The sequence below is a fragment of the Solenopsis invicta genome, chromosome 1 (genome assembly GCF_016802725.1).
Source record: "Solenopsis invicta isolate M01_SB chromosome 1, UNIL_Sinv_3.0, whole genome shotgun sequence".
Classification (NCBI taxonomy): Eukaryota; Metazoa; Arthropoda; class Insecta; order Hymenoptera; family Formicidae; genus Solenopsis; species Solenopsis invicta.
Window position 1 is genome coordinate 15,582,607 of NC_052664.1, and position 19,321 is coordinate 15,601,927.

General features: G+C 34.1%; 1 protein-coding gene across 7 annotated transcripts in view; it reads left to right on the forward strand.

Annotated features, from left to right (window-relative positions):
- LOC105194346 (glutamate receptor ionotropic, kainate 2) overlaps positions 1-19,321 on the forward strand; it is a 305,511-nt gene that overhangs the window by 10,225 nt on the left and 275,965 nt on the right. For 3 of the 7 annotated variants that reach the window (XM_039447759.1, XM_039447754.1, XM_026132211.2), the window contains exon 1: positions 9,387-9,898. The exons of 1 other annotated variant lie outside the window; for it this stretch is intronic. The gene's annotated coding sequence lies outside the window, so the exon portion shown is untranslated. Of the gene's footprint in view, positions 1-9,386; positions 9,899-19,321 lie in introns of those variants that run through there. 3 more of the 7 variants (XM_039447765.1, XM_026132214.2, XM_039447773.1) reach the window with 2 other exon arrangements.

Sequence of the window (19,321 nt, forward strand, 5' to 3'; positions counted from 1 at the left end):
CTCGGTGTTCTTTTTTGGAGTGACATCGACTACGTGTCTCATAAAAAAACGATATACTCGAATGTTCCCAGGTAGTAAGATGATCGCATTGTTGTGAGATTCGCGGGTACCTTCCTTCCTTAGGTTAGGTAGAGACTGGTGGTGCGGTCGTGCTGCGGCGTTAACGTCTCGTAACAAATTATACATACGGTTCCGCGGAAATGTAGACTGTTATACGGAGAGGTGCAGACATTCAGTGATCAAGAGATGCCGCCGTAAACTTTTTACTCGAGATGAGGGAAAATAAAAGCGCCGGCGCACAAAGAAGATCGAGGCGACGAGATACGGCGCGCAAGAGATATGTGACTGGACTCGTTCAGCACGTTCTAAAAGTCAAGATAAGCAATGAAATCGATAGACTTTCTTTCCGTTAGAAATCTACTTCACCAAGGCAGGTGGTAGACATCCGTATCCTGTTCGCCACCACTTTGAGAAACGTTTCTCGGGCATTAGCTCCTCTCAATATCGTCAATGAAAACTTTACTGCTAAAGTATATTCTGCCGAACGTTATTGAATACATTGACCACTATAATGAATTAATAAATCTTTTTACTTTCTCTCTTTTTAATGTTTTCGTTGCTCATACGTATTATAACAAATCTCTCACATGAATACTACATTTTAAGGTTGTTATTGACAAATAATAATAATTCTTATGAGAATTAAAATAAAATGTCTTAAAATCTGCATATTCGATTATATAATATATATATGTTTAATCTGCTTTTTATTATGAACAATTTGAAATGTACAATTTTTAGGACATATATATGTGTATGCAGTACAACTATTCCAAAATATTTTTGCTTTAATATTCGTGACATACATGGAAGATTACCGTATTGTAAATCATCAGATATTTCGCGGTATTTTAAAAAAACTTGTTGGTCGACGTCGTTTATAACTCTTAATGGACATATTACCATAATATTTATTGCGGCTTACGAATTTTATTTGTAACAAGATTTTCGATGTATGGCTGTAATTTGCATTGCTCTAACGTTACTACCGCTGTGAGAACGTTCAAACGTTCGTTAAAAAAGCAAAGTTTTGCATCTCGCGTCACCAAATGGGACAATCTTCTCCCTAATTCACCGTGCTATTACGCATTCCTTTTCTTTTTCTGCGAATTTATGAGCGTTTGTGGCATAAATTCGCGGACAATTCAACGGCGAAGGGACGTTTGAACGTGATATTCTGAGGTGACTTTTGCATAAAAGTCAAGCTTGCTGCTACGCTGTCATTTTTCACTGCGGTCGTTCACCCTATTGTTGTGTCGGCTTCACTGTGCATGCCTTTTTTGCATATATTCCGACGTAGCGATATGGTGATTGATAGAAGGTGCAGTATATATACGCCTGCATCATGGTCGGACGTCTTCTTAGCCGCAGATATTAGAGATTTAGAAAAATTGTTTCATTATTGGAATACTGATGTATTTTTATATATTTATAGAATATATAAAAATGTATAATAATATTTGCTGGTTTATATAACATTCAATTATTATTATTTGTACGCTTACATTTTCTTCTAAATGATATTTTGTTATGAAGTTATGTATTTGTTATGAGACTTATATACATGAGATATTTTTTTTATTTTTTAATAGAGTAAATATGAGCTTGATAAATTATAATAATTAATAATAAAAATAATAAACGATAGTTAAATTGATTTTTATGTAAGAAACTGAATCTTGTTTTTTATTAATTTCAAATTTTTGCTTAACGAAAATATATATTTAAAATGTTGAAAATTAAAATAAATAACTTTTTTTCCAAGGAAAAATAAGTTCAAAATTAGTTAATTCTTTGAGTAAATAAAAATAGACTTTTGATGATATATATTAATATGACACCTTATCTACATTAATTAAAACCAGCATTTTTTATTACCAGCGATTGTTGTTTAATGAGATATAAGCAGCTCGTCTTTTTTTACAAATTTTTTTTATTTAAAGTATAGCCATATAAAGCACAACGTATCTTTTTTTATTTTTTTTAGAATTTTTATTAATAACCTACGATATTACCTGCGGATCACGTTCATGCAGTGTCATATCGAGTAAGAATATCACAGAAGTCGATGACTCTGAAACACAATTCTATAACAAACTTAATTGAGAGCTTTTAAACCGAATCTAAAAAAATTTTTAAATGCATAAGTTTTAACTTTTAAATATTGATATAATTTCACGGAAAACGCGCAAGCATCTGCTCTTTCTGCTTACATTACTACCTCATTTTCGCCTGATGAAACTCGAAATGTTCGGACCATTTCCTTTCTGTCGTGATCCTTTAGATTTATTGGTACCTAAGCAGTCAACCCGAAATTTTACGAGGGTGATGTTATCAACCATTGACCATACCTTTTATTTCTACGCAACGGCTTGGCATAGATAAAAAGTCGTGCATATAAATCATATAGACATATGCTTGTCTACTTCTTCTGACAGATTTGAAGTCAATATAACTTATTGTTAGTTATGATCTGTGCGAGAAAACGAATTTTAACATTCATCTCTCTCTAATTTTTCAAATAAATCTGTAATTTTTTGTAATTTTTGAAAAATTACAGTTTATTTTGATTGTCTTATTTTATTCGATATTATGGTTTTTACAAAAAGCATAATTTAACAGATTTTATTTTCAATTTATAAGATCACATCGAAATGAATGATATTTGATCATGAGTGAATGAATATGATCCTTACGATGATTTAATTATTGTTTAGTTATATACTTCTTAAATATAACGTAAAATAATATGTAAAATGATCAATATTTTGATAATTTTATTTTCTCAAAACTATGCGTGTTATGGTATATCAAGATTGTCAAGGTCGCACAAAGAAGGTAATTTCAAAGTTTTTATTTTCATTTTGGTGATATAAAAGGCGCTATAAAAAACAGTCATATGCCGTGCAGTTGCATGCATCGACTTTAAAACATTTTCTGCGGCGGATGGTTTTTTGAACTTTGCTCTCGTCCAATGAAGAGTAATTACGGAAATCAAGTTAGAGCGTTAACACGTTTCAGACTGGTTGACTGCATCTCCCGACCATGTCCAGCCAGCCGTCGTGTAACAATTTGTAGTTTTCACACAGCGGCGCGTTGCACTTTCCTCGTTTCCCTGACTAACGTAACGAATGCGACAGATTTCGTGACTCTCCACTAACTGCACTCTCGTGCAAATTTTGAAGATAGTATTACAGCTTCGTACAAAATTTAAAGGACCTTTCTTGCATTCTTTGATAAGGTACAGCACAAGGTGTTTGTAAAAATACAAAATATTATCTCACCACGTATAAAATTTTATTTGTGAACGATGATAAAATTGTTCAAAAATCAAAGAATATTGAAAATTATATATAAGTCAAGAAAATGTCACACTTAAGTTTTTTTCTGGACTACTTTTATCTTGTTATGGAATTAAGCTATGAAAAATTGTTTTCTTGATATTCTTGAGACCTTTATTTATAGAAGTAATTAAAATTTTGATATATTTCAAATTTTTTGTAAAAGAAAATCAGTTAAGCTCTGCAAAACTGCCCAACCAGAAATGATAATGAAACCGACGTCGGTTTAACATCGAAATCATCGAATCGACATCGACGTCAATTCTATTATCATTTCTGACTGGGTGGCATCCTTGTATACAAGATGCCATCTCCTATAAGGAAAGATGTCACAAGTTTAAATTATAGAAACACAAAAACGAGTTGTAAAACATAAATGGATAAATGGATAATTTGGACAGTAACTTCTTACATTTTCATACTTTTATAGCTTTGAACGGTATTTTACAAATTTAAAATTTTTATAATTGCATAAAGGCATCCAAAATTTTAATCCATAGTCAGTTTAATAAAAGTGGCAAGCTCGAAAAATTATATTTTTGTACATACTGGCATTTTGCTCCGAAGAAGATGTTGGAAGAAGATGTTAATGCAGCTTGTATACATATGATTTCACAAAATATAATCTATACCATGTGATTGCTATGAGACATGACTCAAATCTATGTAACAACTACCTGGTTTTAAAGTAAGCCTCGAACCACAGAGCTTAGCTATTATATAATTATAAGTTATAAGTTTATATAATTATAAGTTATAAAGACATTTCACAACTTATCTTTTGTACTCTTACAAATCTTTGTCCTTGTCAGAATTCCCTTTCAACAGTCTAGCGCACACTTATGCACGATCAAAAGCTAATCTTTGATTTATGAAAAAGCTACAATATAAAAGTGGCTTCTTCCTCCAACTGGCATCTTCCTCCAACCTATCTTACATTATCAGACCATCATACGCGACTTGACAGCGTTGATAGAAAAATATCGAAAAATATTATTCAAAGAAAATACGAGCTGTATCAATAATAATGAAGTTGTAGATGTCAAATTATAGTGTGCTATTAAATTTGAGCAGATATATTGGTACATGTATATGCTAGATACACGATCTTTTTTGGCGGGTATATTTTATTCTTTTTCTCTAGCACGATAATCCGCAACGCTCGATGGTATTAGAGCACTCAACTGTGACATATCGACAGGTTGACTTGTGCCAATATCATGCCAGAGAAACTCTCGAAAACTATGAGAATGACAATAATCGTTAGAAATCTCGCAACAATGCGGTTGATATATTTCGAATATGCAAGATTTCCATTAGTCCCCCTCCAAATCCGCAGTCAATCTCGCCGAAAATTCTGCGTTCAACTGACATTTTTTTTTTCTGGCAGCGTCATTTCCTGTAGAAGTCACGACAAAAATATCATAGTGAAAAGCCATACTCCATCGACGATGTAGGAGACTCTCTGTCACCGGCAAAACACAATGTCGATTGCAAACTCTGTTAAATCTAGATCCCTAGTTTTCTTTTTTCTTCGTGGGACAACGCGCGCTAAGGAGTAATTTAATTTTTTTACATAGCTACTTTAGCTGCTTTCGGCAAGCCGGGAAACTCGAGAAGCATCGCGTGATAAACTTCTTCCATTTTCACGCGCCCGGTGATAAACGCAAAATCTCAAACCTTGTAATTATACTTTTGTGACTTCCGCGGTACCTGCAGACTGCTTTATTTTCCGCGATGTTTCGCTCCTTTACGACTGCAATAACAAATGTAACTTTTACGCACGTTGCAAAATAGATCATTTTTGTTGATATAAATTATTTTTCTCGTTTCCGAAAATTCATTAAAAAGAGAAAATTCTATTTCTTATTCTGCACGACGCTATACACATTTCGTAGTAGTCTAATATTTCGAACTTTCTCTCAGCAGTAAAGATAACTTTGTAGGAGAATAAAAAAAGAACTAGAACTTATGAATTGCTTTTTTTTATATGGTTAAATGATTTTTCATGTGAATCTCTAAAATCTTTTTATACTGTGCGCAATTTTACGGTGCGTTATAGTTGTTTAAAGTAAATTATGGATTTCGATAGATTCACGGTGCACCAACGGCTTTGAAGATTGCTCGAGCGTGATTTTCGCGTGCCACAGAAATTGTACTTTTTCGAGGAGTTATTGAAAATTTACTAGATTAGCAGAAATTCTGACGTTTTATTTCCGGCTTTTCTCACCTGCAACGGTATACTGCGAAATTTACTTCAACCGCGAAGTTCCGTTAACGTCAAATGCGCGTTTCTTCGCAAAAAATAATATCGAAAATTCGCGCGCGCGCCGTTTTTGTCTCAAATTCTGCTCTTTCTGAGACTCGCGATTTCTCTCCTTTGATTAGAGACGATCTATCTCAGGTTTTATTCAATCGCGAAGCATGCGTTAGCATTAATGTTTTTCATAGAAATAATATCGCAAATTTACGTGTCATTGTAACTTTACGTTTCAAATTTCTTTTTTGATCTCTGATTCATCCCGTTTATATAGAAACAGTGTATTTTGAAAACTTTATCGCAAAGATTCAGGCGAATGTGCATTTAGATATAATAGTTACGGTTTAACTTTGGTTTTCTATTTTTTTTTTTTTTTTTTATTCTTTCACTAAGCTAAGAAAATTTCTTTCGTCTGTAATGATATATTCCGGAATTTACTCTGCCACGAAGCTTTCCTTAGCATTAAATGCCCGTTGAAAATAATATTTGAAATTTGCGTTTTAGTATACTTACTTATTTTGATTTTATATTAGTTCTTAAGTTGGCGTTTTTCCAACTACTGCTGCTGTAGTAATATACTTTAAAATTTTACTTTACCCCAAAAAATTTTGTTATTATCAACGATTGTCGTATTATTAGTTAAAATATATGTATAAGTTTTAAAATGATAGAGATTAAAATGTCAAATGTGTTATATTTATATATAAATCTTTGACTATTATATTAGTATTATTTAATATAAAGAAATGCGACAAATTTTTAATTATATTTTTTTGACTACAAAAAGTTAAGTTCTATATTTAATCTGCTCTCTCTTTCTCTCACTTTCTCTTTCTGCTAATTAAATCCTGATTTACACATAGCATTATGATTCCTTAATTAATTTCTCTACATTCACTCATCTGTAAAATACCACGCTTAACATTAAATGTGATATAGGCTCTCTAATTCCGAGTTTAACACAAGGACCGGGGATTTAATGCAAACGTGTCATGGAAATCAAGCAACCACACGTAACACTAATACAGAGTGCGAATACGGAGATCGATATACACATATCGCATTTAGGTTCTCTCGCAAGCGTATAATCGGAAAGCGCGCGTCACGATATACCGAACTGAATCCCTCAGATTCTGTGATTCTCTCATGAGCGTATAATCGGAAAATCCACCATGACAGGAGAGAGGAGAAGGAGAATTCTAAGAGATACTTTCCCTTTCTCTTCGCACATAGATACGCTTGATGTATCTATTCTATCCAATTTACTATTTCTGTATAATACATAGCATCCTGATAAATTTAATCTCAAACTTCTCACAAACTTTATAATACATCATATATGATAAAATTTAAAATTAACATGCATAAATATAAATTTTAGAACAAATTTTTGTATACTTACACTTTTTTTTAGAAAGAATTTCTGATAAGAAGATTAAAAATAATTTTTACGTATTTAATCTTATTATACTCTTATGCAATATAAAAATAAAGCAACATTTAAAAAATGAGATCTATAATTCCTATTTTCTCCATTGAATTAACCCTTAAACTGTAACGTTCGAAAAAATTACATTAATGCTAAACAACGGTTTGACAGACCGCTATCATGTTTTTGCTAATTTTATAAGTTCCTTATAATAAATGTACATTTTTAATTATTTTGAATATTTGTAAATAAGAGAGGCAGAGAAAGATATTTTAATGTGAGGATTAGCAAAAAAACCTCATATACAAAATATCTTTAAAGTTTATAAAACTTTACTCGCCATATTTTCGGAATGGTTCAAAATTATGAAAACCCGCAAAATACGTATTTGATCATTTCTAGAGGCTATTCTTGAGGGAGGGGGTTTATGGAGATTGCCCTTCTCAAGGGATATCCTAGGGAGACCCCAATTCAAATATTTCAAACGAAACCCTTCATATTGTAATATATTATTTGAAAGAGCATATAAAAAGAAAATTTTTGATACTAAACAGAAGTCGGTATACGTTGACCCGGAAGTTATTTAGAGTCAAAGTTCGAAAAAGGCTAATTTTCTAAAAATCGTTATTTTTGATCTATTTAAAAAATTGTAAAAATTTTAAAAGATCCTGAGAAAGTTAAGCCAATGTAAATTTTCTTAACATTAAAATATAACATCACACCAACAAATAAGAGTTAAAATGTGCAAGTACTACGTAGATGAAGAAATACATACTAATACTGCAAAAAAGTAACGTAAATGATATGTAAACCTTGGTCTGTGAAATCGTTAGAATTTTTCAACAGTTTCACATTACACATTCTCAGTGAATGATAATGGGACTACTGCAGTGTTTGGTGAGGGCAGATGGCATACAAAGGTATTATGAGTTTAAAGCGTCTCTCGTCAATGTTAAAGAAGTTATTGACAAGTAAAGTTTCAATAGCGGTCTGTAAAACCGATATTACAGTTTAAAGGTTAAATAAGATTGACTTATTGTCTTGAGATAAGAGTAACACATATAAATTTCAACTTAAATGTTTTTACATTTAGAATAAAAATTTGCTCGATGTTATAACACACGATGATTAATCGTTTACGCGAGGACACCATCGCACTGATAGAGGATCGTGCGAACAAGCGCTCTTTCTAAGAAAGATTTGCATGCCATGCATTATAATTAACACATCTGTTGAAAACTAAGCAGTCTTTGCCTACACGAGTCCTTGTCTGAAGCAAGTTCTTATGTACCTGGTTGTAGGACGAGGTATTTTTGGTACCTACGTAGCAAATTTTCTTGTGGCTTTCGTGATATTTTATTAAAAAAGAATTCTTCAAATTTTTTTTAGATCAATCTACTGTTAAATCGAGAAAATATTATGAAATTTGTCACAAATTTCTATTGTTTAATCTAAATCTGTCCTAGCAAATTAATGGGATAGTATCAAGATCATTTTATTCTAGATTTAGAAAAATGTTTCCATTTAAGAACAAAATTCTTCTATTCTTTTTCCAACAATAATTATGATTGTCTCTATATCAATCACATTTTATGATACAAAGAAAAGCAATAGAATTGAATTCAGAAATCATTTTCGTGAGCGCAATATAAGAGAAGTTTTCTTTTTCCATTTTCAATAGAATTAATTTTTTAAAAGAATCGATATGATGCATTCAATATTACTTTCGGTGTTATCGTAATTTATACTTTTTCCGTTTGAAAATATCACGGATACATTGAATGGATACATTGAATCGAAAAAAAATATTTAATTTTGTCGGTCATGATTACTTTTTTCTATACTCAATCATGCTATCGAAAGTACATTGTTATTGATCGCAATATTGACGCTTAATTCACTTCCGACGCGTTCGTTCGTAACATTAAACTTCTTGCGAGCTTATTCCTGTCGATAAACGTGGGCCGATCCATTAACAATCCAATTTCTCGCGCCTCGAGGAAAGAACTCTATAAGGAATTAACTCGCCGACAAACTGTCTTTTCTTCTCCTTGCGACCTTCTTCAGCCTTCTTCGCGAGGATGGTCCAGGCGGTGTGAGCGCGATTCGCAGTCTCCGCTCGAACGAGGCAAATGGAACGCAGAGGGCCTCTCCCGCAGGATCGATAGAATGGTGGGGAGATGGCTGTACCGAGCGGTCGAGAGGAGGACGACGTGTCGGAGGGTTGAAGCGAGATGCAACGACGAGGAGCCGAGGTCGCAGGGGGTGGAAGAGATGAGGGCGCTCCGGCGGCTTCCGCGTCGCGCCATGGTTGCTGCGAGCAGCATCGGCGTCGGCGTCGTCGTCGCGGTGGCCGTCCTCGTCGCCGGCGAAAGCGGCCGCCACCAGACTGTACACGCAGCGGCTAAAGGCAGCCTCCGGCGCTCGGTCCAGTTCGCCTTCCGCCGTCGCACGGTTAAGTACGTGACCGTCAGTGCCGGTGGCGTCGCGACGCACGTCGTTTCGTATCACTACGTACCCGCGTATCCGTCGACGACGTATCGCCGTCTCGTGGAGCTGAAACCACGCGGGTGATGCATGGGCCGTACGCGTGATAAGTTCCGAACATTCCGTCTCCAGAATTTGTAGTCGATGGAAGGGTGACGAAACCCTTTTCCGTTACGAACGTTAAGGACGTTGAACCGACAACTTGGAAACGAAGGAAAAGGTGCGAGGAAACGACAGGGTGAAGAATCTCTCCATGAGAAAGTAGTGATAGTCTCTTTGGATCAAGTCCGTGGATCGACGACATCGACCTGGCCCAAAAAGGTACAGGGACTTGTTGTTTGAAAGTGCGAGTGTGTCCGTAGATATTCGCGAGATCTTCTACTTGCGTTTAGGCAATTGCAGTGTCTTATTTAAAACGTGATATTTTTACTGGCTAGGAAACACAGAGAGAAAAGCAGGAGACTCGTTTTCTGAAAGTGCGATAGTATCTATTCTCTTATTGTTAATTTAAAACAATGCCCTATTCGCGTCTGAAAAGTTGCGAGGTCGTTTCTTTCTTCTGCTGCCTACGAAGATGTCTCAGAGAGATATATTCAAATTGTTTTCTTTTTTTTTTAATTCAAGAACGTGAGGTCGTTGGTGCATTTCTCTACTTGCTTTTAGGCGTGTCTGACATATTACATGATCTTTCTACTAGTTTTCGGATTGAGTGTTATAAAAAGTTATGGAGCTATTTTCTGAAGATGAAAGATTGTTAATAGATTAATCCCATGTGTTTATTTACTATTTATATCACAGAAGCCCTTATATTCGATCTATTTTTAATACATCTACCAACGTAAATAAAACGTTTCTCTTTTAATAATTCGATAGTCTTATATTTGCGCCATTCTTCACTTACATTTGAAATAACTGAAATCGTAATATCTCGAATTTGCTAAACATTTTTGCTGGTTTTTAAGTTGACTAGTTCACAAAACAATATAAAGTGTCTGTTAAAAAAAAAAAAAAATGTCAGTACTACCTCGATCGATTAATGTGTTTTCATACAATATTTTGTTATATCTGCCAAGTTTTTACGTTTGATTTATATCACGTATTTCTACTGATTCCGAAGTATAGAGCTAATTGAGTTTTTTGAAAACACGAGAGTGCTAATCCCTTAGAATTGCGACGTAATCTTCTTGTGGGTTCTTGTCAGGTCTGATCAGTTCGTGGTGTTTCTACTAGTTGGAAGATCGACAGTTTCTGGTAGAACGCGTTGGCGAAGTTGGTGTCTACGAAAGCGGATAGGGTTCTAGAGACGTGAAAGGGACGAAAGTTTTCGATTTACGATTGAAGCTCTGCCGAACAGTGAACTTGCTCATTGTAAATTCCTTTTGTTTTGTAGGATCGCGAACCTGGAAATAGCCAATGCTCTCTCGAGGTGTATTCACAATTCCCAGTGCACTTGTGTGTCGACACCCGTGTGTACTCTCACAAGTGTACTTATTCTCAAGATAAAGTTTGAGAATATTTTCCAAGATTGACTTTTATTCACATCAAATCCGAATATTTTTTTACCTGCAGATTTTAAACGACTTTGAACATGGTCATTGCATGATTATACATTTGTGGATGTTATCTATCGAATAATCTTTAATAAATCTTTATTTTTCTATAAGTTTTTTGTTAATAAACGAGTTTTGCATTTGAAACGTGGATTATCAAGAGCTATTTAATGTTAAATTTTAAAAGTTTTGAGCAAAATAAGCCTCCTCTTAAGGAATCAAAACATCTAACAAAACCTTGCCTTTCGATAAACTTCCATTAAAGTTCACTTTAACAGAATATTAATCTGAGGCTTAGTTGTCAGAATACGTAATGTCGAAAATTCAAAAGTTGCAAAGAAAGATATTGCGTCGGGCTAACTTTTCGAGGAAAAATCGCCGCTAAATTCATCAGAGGATACGCTTTTGGAGTTTGATGCAAATCTCGTGAAACGTCCCGTGGTATTACATAGGAGGTGAACGCTCTCTCGTTCGGTACTGTCCTATATTTGCTCTTCGCTCGACGAGCGAAGACAGAGAAGTGACGCTTTAGAAAAAAGCGGAGTAACGCGGATCGACGTGTGCTCTCGAAGCCTTTCGCATAAATAAGTCGCATTTCGAGCGCATACCAGTCTGAAGCTATTATCATACGCGCGCTCGGTGCGCGTGGAAGACACGACACCGTTGCCCTCGATTTATTATCCTCATTCACTCCGCCGACGTGCCGCGGAAGCGACGGGACAATGCCAAAAGTTCGTGAAAATGCCAACTCGCCGGCCTTTCCCCCATTTCCTTTCGCGCGAACGTGCAAGCGACCCGGTCGCTGAATTCACCAGACCGCTTTGCATTCCAATGAATATTAATCGAATGCAATTATTAAACGCAAATTGGAACTCAAACAGCGACCGTTTCGTCATCCCTTTTCCCGTCCTAGAACACGTACCGTGTTAGAATTGCCTGGATGTCCGGCTTCATTCGCACGCATCTGTCTATCTATCTGCGTGTGAATTTGATTTGGAAAGCCACGCAAATACGTATGAACAAATCCCTTGGTATTATCGAGATTTTCTAAATCGAACACCCAAGTTTCAAAGAGGAGGCTTTGCTTCCCTCCATTTGTTTTCTCCTTTATTGAAAAACACGTGAATTCGCTTATCAATAAACAATTTGATAAGAGTGACTATAGTAGACTGAAGGATAGGATAAAGCTTTCGAACAATTATTATTCAAGAATATGATCAAAAAAAGAAAATGCGTCTTTAACGCGTTTTGAAGTTTCACTAGTTTTCGTATAGATTCGTCATTCAATTTGAGGGAAAAAAAAGTTTCCTCTCGTAACGCTCATTAAGATTATTTTCAATGAATTGTCGGTTTAATTTTCTAATAATTATCGTCATTCGTATCGATTAAATCGCGCGTTCGATTAAAACGCATTAGCAAAGCAAATTTTATTGCGCTCCGCAGCCTATTTAGGCTACAATCAACAAGTATAACGATGGCAGCAGTTTATGCTTTACAGGATCTTCGGATTTCTTGGTTTGTCGATGAATATGCAAGAGAAAGTCATTTTCTTGTTATTTTATTTGTTGCATCTATATGCTAAATACTCTGTTTATGATTCTCTATTAAATTGTATAAGAAATCGTTGAATAATGAAATTGAAATTAAATCGTAAAATAATTGTAATAGTCTTAATCAATTAATTTTAATTTTTCTGATACAATCAATGAGAAATAAAAATATGAATTTTTCATATACACTCTTTTATTAAAAATCTCATCGTTATTTTTCGAAATAGATATTCTATTGTAGAATAATAATAATTTAAAGTTTACATTAACATTTATCTCGCGCGTTTTCAATGTATATCAAACATCTGTCTATTATTTTCTTGTGTAATAATTTTATTATTTAAATTATTTTATCATAAAAATTTATGGACTAATAATGCGAATTTTCCACGCGCGATAATACAAAAATTGATTTCTTTGATATAACTCTCATCTTTATTTCATTGTCAAAATACAAACGAAAATTGGTGTTTAGAAATATCAGAAATCACGTTCGCTGACTAGAAACTGGCATTTACCGTGAACAAGTTTCCATAAAGATGATTTATACTTGTTATTAAATCCAAAATCTCAATTATTTGCATCCGGTGAGGATAGGGACGCGAGATGGGCATCAATTAACATCAAATTAATTAGCCACGGGGACGAACCGACTAGCTTCCATGACGAGCTAAGACAGCCAACTTGAAATTTAACTTGCGCATCGCATCATGGTTTCAACGTTGCCGACGTGAACTACTCGCGTCAAGATGGATCGCGCTAATGGATTAACGTTCCTACGACGTGTTTCATTTGTGTGTGTCTGTGTGTGTGCTTCATTAATGAGATGAAAAATCTAATCAACGAAGAGTAGATAAAATTTGAGAGTACTTAACTCGTGTTATATTAAAAATATATTAAAAGTAAGTATTTGCGCGATAGCAATCAAATCTGTATTCAAATTCGTGCACCAGTATGATTTAAAGTAATCTATTGTATCCATCTTATTTTTCACGTTTTTTTAATCGTTCAGATTCTGTTTAATCGACCAGACTCTAGCGAAAGCTGAAACGCTTATAATACTATATGCAATCGATACTTGGGATTTGTCATTGTAAGAAATATTGCCAAATCAGTTGCATTCCACGATATCCCATTTCATTTTTGGGATTCGCATACATGTAGGATTCGTAAATGCAGACGCATTCATCATTGCAATTCAAGCGCTCTCTATGGATTTCAATCGCAGCCCCGATTTCATTTCTTAATACGAACTTCATTTCAAATTGTGCTATTGTTTATGCTTCAATAGATTTTTATTATTGCTATTATTTGCTTCGAAGCAATTATGAATGCATGAGCATTTTGCAATCAGATGTAGTTTAGCAAAATTGACGTACTTGCTTGGAAATCAGCACAGCAGAATATGATTTATTACGAATTAGTTGCATCGTTAATTTAACAGTGATAACAAATATTTCTAACAATCAATAAACAAAATAAGAGACAATAGAAAAATGGTTTAAAATTAAATAAATTATGCTGTAATTGTTAAAGATACAGTTGATTATTTCTGATTGTTTTATTTTTTATTACTCTTTGTCACATTTTAACTTCAATTTCTCTCTTTCTCTTTCTTTCTTTGTGTGTGGTTTGGTTTATATTATAATTGATTTCAAGTTTAGGAATAAATTAACTGTAAAAATTAGATTAGAAAAATTTGAATTGATTATAATGCTGTTTTATTTTCTTTTTCAAATATTTTCTTTCAGAGTACATTTTTATATTCACTGAATTAGTTTTGTCAAGTTTAGAGAGAAATTATAAAAAAAAAGAACAATTATAATTAAGCGTTACATTTTTTTTACCTTAAAATGTTTAAGGTTGATTAATTTTTTCGAGAAATAATATTATACATACATAGATCTAATAGCATTTAGTCACAAGGGAGAATGAGGTTTTAAATGCACGCGAAATGTACAAAAACTAGGCTTGGCCTCGAAGGATTACAGATACATGTTGGAAAAATTAGTATTCCATCGTGACGTTTTAACGGACGAAGCTTGCCAAGCAACGGTGATATCATTTCTCCTTTTTCTTCTTTAAGAACGGCGTAACGTCCATCCATCGTGTGGCTGTTTATTTCACGTCACGCTTCGTATTAACGTACCATTTGAACCTCATACTCATCTTTCTTTACTCTGATATTGCGACGTTTACATTGTCATACAATCGTGAGTGCAAGACGTGTGTCTGCTTGTGGAAATTAATCAAGGAAAATAGACTTTTCTCCGAGGTAAGCGCGATATATTATTAAACGGACTTTGCCCACTCGTGTTTTGCATAAGTATAATGCCGCGCGGTTTTGATTGTTGTCAAGTCAGCGAGCTCTGCATAGTTAATTAAATTTAATATTTCCGAGTGATAATAGAACTAATACAGTGCAGCTGAGAGACTTACGGTCGGAATAAACGTAGATTTACGTCATGCCCTAATCAATGTTTGCGTTACGCCAATGTCCAAATGGAGGAGCCATATTTTACACCTGTATCTGTGCAAACTGACTTTGTCAAGTTGCATATCGTCGCCGCGCGAGCGTTCGCGTCACGCTTGACGTTAACAAGACGTTTATGTCTGTCACGAGTATCACCATTGCTTCAGGCAGATTCATCCGACGGGGCAACGTTTACACTTCCCTGACAGTGCAAGGTGACGTTTAGATTTCATTGAACGAGGAAAATTGATTAACTCGTTAGTGCAAAATGCGTATACGTAAAAATATATCTTTATAAAAGTTGTATAGAGAAGCTCTTTGTCGGGGTAAAACGAGTGAACGTTTCAAAGAGCAAATTTATGCAAAAATTCAATAAATCTACACAGCTCCGACGGAAAAGTTGCGAGAAAAATGGTCTTATTTTTTTTAGTTTTCGCAGTATTGTTGGATGTTTACGATTCTGTAAGGAACATGAAGACTTGACATAGCGCATTTAGTGTTTTGTGTTACAAAGTTAATCCAAGAATTTCTCAGAGAGCAAGTTTCCCCAAGTGTACACTAAAACTTTTGGCAGCATTAAGAAACCAGGAAGAAGAAATGAACTCGTGCGAGCAAATGGAGTCTCGAAGAAACTCATATATAATTGCACATATATTTCTTCTTCTTTATTTATATTGCTTATTCCTTTGAGAAACCTCCACGAGAGAAGACGGAAGAAAAAAAGAAAGAAGTTCGGAATTAATTTGTTGCCAAATTAATATTTTTTAATTAAATTAAATGATGATATCATACGCTCGTATCTTGTAAACAATAAAATAATAAAGAAAATGAGTTAATAAAGGAGCAATTAAAAGATGGACAAGCATAATAATGTTGTATGATGTTTAAATGTTGTTTAGAAAATTAAATATATGTTTGTCTATCTTTAATTTATTTTTTATCATTGTTTATTGATTGACCTAGCTTCTTTATTATACTATTACTAATTACATACACATATGAGTATGTCGTCATTTATTCCGATAAGATAAAAAAATTAGATTACTGATATCTCGCGAGAGAAAAGATTAAATTAACGGGAAAAGATTTTTTTAATATTATAAAAACCTTTGATTAATCAATTGTATATGCACTAATATCGCTACAGAGAACTTTTTCATACGGACCGAGTACAAAGTGGCTTTTATTGGCATTGTTCCTTGTTGTCGAATTTACCGATGAAATCACAAATGGTGGTTAGTTTTGGTTTGCATTCGTTGTTTACGTCCCCAGAGTTCTGCGTTTGCTCGTGCAAATTCCTCGGTCATCTAAGGTAACGTTCACGTTTCGATGCCAATGCAAGCTGACGCTCGCGTTTTCGTAAACGGCAAAATTAGTTACGCGGAACAACTCCGTGATGGCTCGGTCGCGAATGACGTTCCCCATTACGTGATACGAATGAGCGGTTTGTTGCGTTCGTTTTGCGATTGTTACGGCATCCAAAATGTTGTCGGTTTTAACGTCCCTTGAGTCACAAAATATCTGTAAATTCAGTGAAGCAGCAATGAACACGCGACTTTATACGGATCTACTAGTTAGACCGCGAATGCGTCGTTTATTTGGCTATCCTCAAATGAAAGGACTGTTTTACCTACGCTTCGCTTACGTGATTCACTTTTCATTTATTTCAAATTTAAAATTTGTGTGTGAATGTTGAAGATAAACTAAAACAAAACAAAAAACTGAAAGTTCTTAATCAAAATTGATACGAAGCTACTTAACTCAGATGGTAACTCCGATATATCTGTCGAACTTAACATTTAATTTATCAAGTATTATTGTAATATATAAGGAAAATTATACTGTATTAATAAAAAGTTTATACTGTCTACTATGAAAAGATTAGAAGTATGAAATATTTATTTTCTTATATTCTTATATTTAAAAAAAAATTTTTTAAACTTATTTTTTTGATACATCCCCACTCACGTATGAAATTAAGACGTAAAGTGACAAAATATTAAATGAGAATTTACAAAATGTGTTTACAAAATTTATTAAGAAATACGAAGATAAATATATATATATATATATTTAATAATAATAAAAACAACAATAATGCAATATTGAAGAGGTTAATACATGCAGATAGCAGTAAAGTATAGATACATACACTTTGTTGTATATTCTGCGCAGGCACAAGTCCTGTCTCCTAATTACAGAGCGTTTGTCTTGCGGCATTCCCGTGCTGTATATCCTAAACTGATTATACAAGACGCCAAAATGAATAAAGAATACAACCTGTACAGCACAGAAGCTTGCAAAAATATTGTTGCAACGTTAGAACAAGCTTATACTGTATCGGCAAGAATTAAGCACTTGTGTTTTGCTAAACTCTCCATTCTTTTCTATTGCTCTATACTTGTAATTTTTTACACTCTTTACAATAATTATACTGACCGAAATCGATTTAACTTACTATGATTTCGTCAATATTAATAATAAAATCTGAAATCACAACACAATACTATATAACAGAGTAGTTGCGTATAAATTATCCTCATTTCTTCTATTTTTTTTCTGACTTGCGGGGCAAATCCTCGCGTGGCGTAAATACCAAAGTTACTCTATTTTTAATATCATAAATAATTGTGAATAATTATAAAAATTTATAATATATACTTTTTTAGTTTTAAAGCAATGTAATGTAATTATATTATTTTTTTTAGACAGAAGAAAAAAATATAAAAATGTAAAAATGAATGTAGTAATCATATATTTGTAATGACTACTGATCGTATACCAATGCATTTATTTCAATCTACTAAAGCGACGCTTTCACGTTAATTTTTTTATTCTTTTTTTTTGCTTTTTTAAAATTTCATATTTAGACAGTGCAAAATAGTTGTGTTATTATTTATTAAAATATCTTTCCCTCTGTATATAGTAATGTTTCAAAGCCTGTACTATTATTTTAGGCTTTATAATCGCCGCGATTTTGGTTAAAGTATTGGCAAGTTGGATAATATCTTCCAATACATTATACGCCCCAAAATTATACTCACAAGAAAGGAGTCATTATCAGTGGAGCGTTTCTTCCGGTTGACTATTTGCTTTCTTTTACGTCTGAAACAAGTCGTCTGTTTCAATAATACCCGCCGAAAATCACCGCAAAACCGCTTTGTTTTCCCGTCCGTCCCTGTTTCTTCTTCGGGGCGACGAAAAAAAAAAATCCCCGTTAGACAAACGGCACGCCAATCGAATCGGCGTAGAATTAACGACGCCGCGTGGGACGATGGCTGCTGCGAAAAAAAAGGGGTAGAAACGGATTTTCTCGCGGGAAAATCGGCTCCGTGAGCGACACGCAAGCTCGCATCGCACTGCACCCCTCTCTCTCTCGTTCGCCGCGAATGCTCGCTCGCGTGGCCGAAAGGGCTTAATTGAATTTCTCTTAATTAACTGCCTTCGTGGCGCTACGATAATTGCAACGCACGAACTCTCCCATTACCGTAATTGTGGGTCTAATTAATGTAGTCCCACTGTTCTTCGTTCCACTGCTGCCGCTCTCCCGGCTGGCGGATTAAATTTTTAGGCGAAATTTTCAACACAGTCCTTAACTTGCGTCCCGCGCACGCGTATCACAAGATCATGTTCACTGATATTCACGTCTACTAAGACTTTGCCAAAAGATAAGATGGGACTTTGTTTGCTTTGAGGGAACTAAATCTACCATCTTCCTTTTGCTGAATTGTTGTTCGTAAATTAGTATTAAATATAAATCCCTTTAACATGTATGACAATAAATAATTTCATCAATAAACGATTAGAAGATCGAATAATGAAGCGTATGTGAAAAAAGATAAAAAAGAAAAAAGAATATGAAGAAATAAAGTGATACACATCAATTTAATTCGGACGTCTATATGGAGAAAAATTAGTATGAACCTACAATCATATTCTCATATATAAGCAAGAGTATAAAATCTTCTCAAAAGAATTTGATAATCTTAAACAGACATAACTTGCTTGCATGAAGAAACAAAATTCTTCATATAAAAAACAAATTTCTTCATTTTTTCCAACAAGTTATGTCTGTTTAAGATTATCAACTTTTTTCAACAAGATTTTATACTCTTGCTTACATATGAGAATATGACCGTTGATTGGATAATTTTTTTGTGTATTTTGTAAT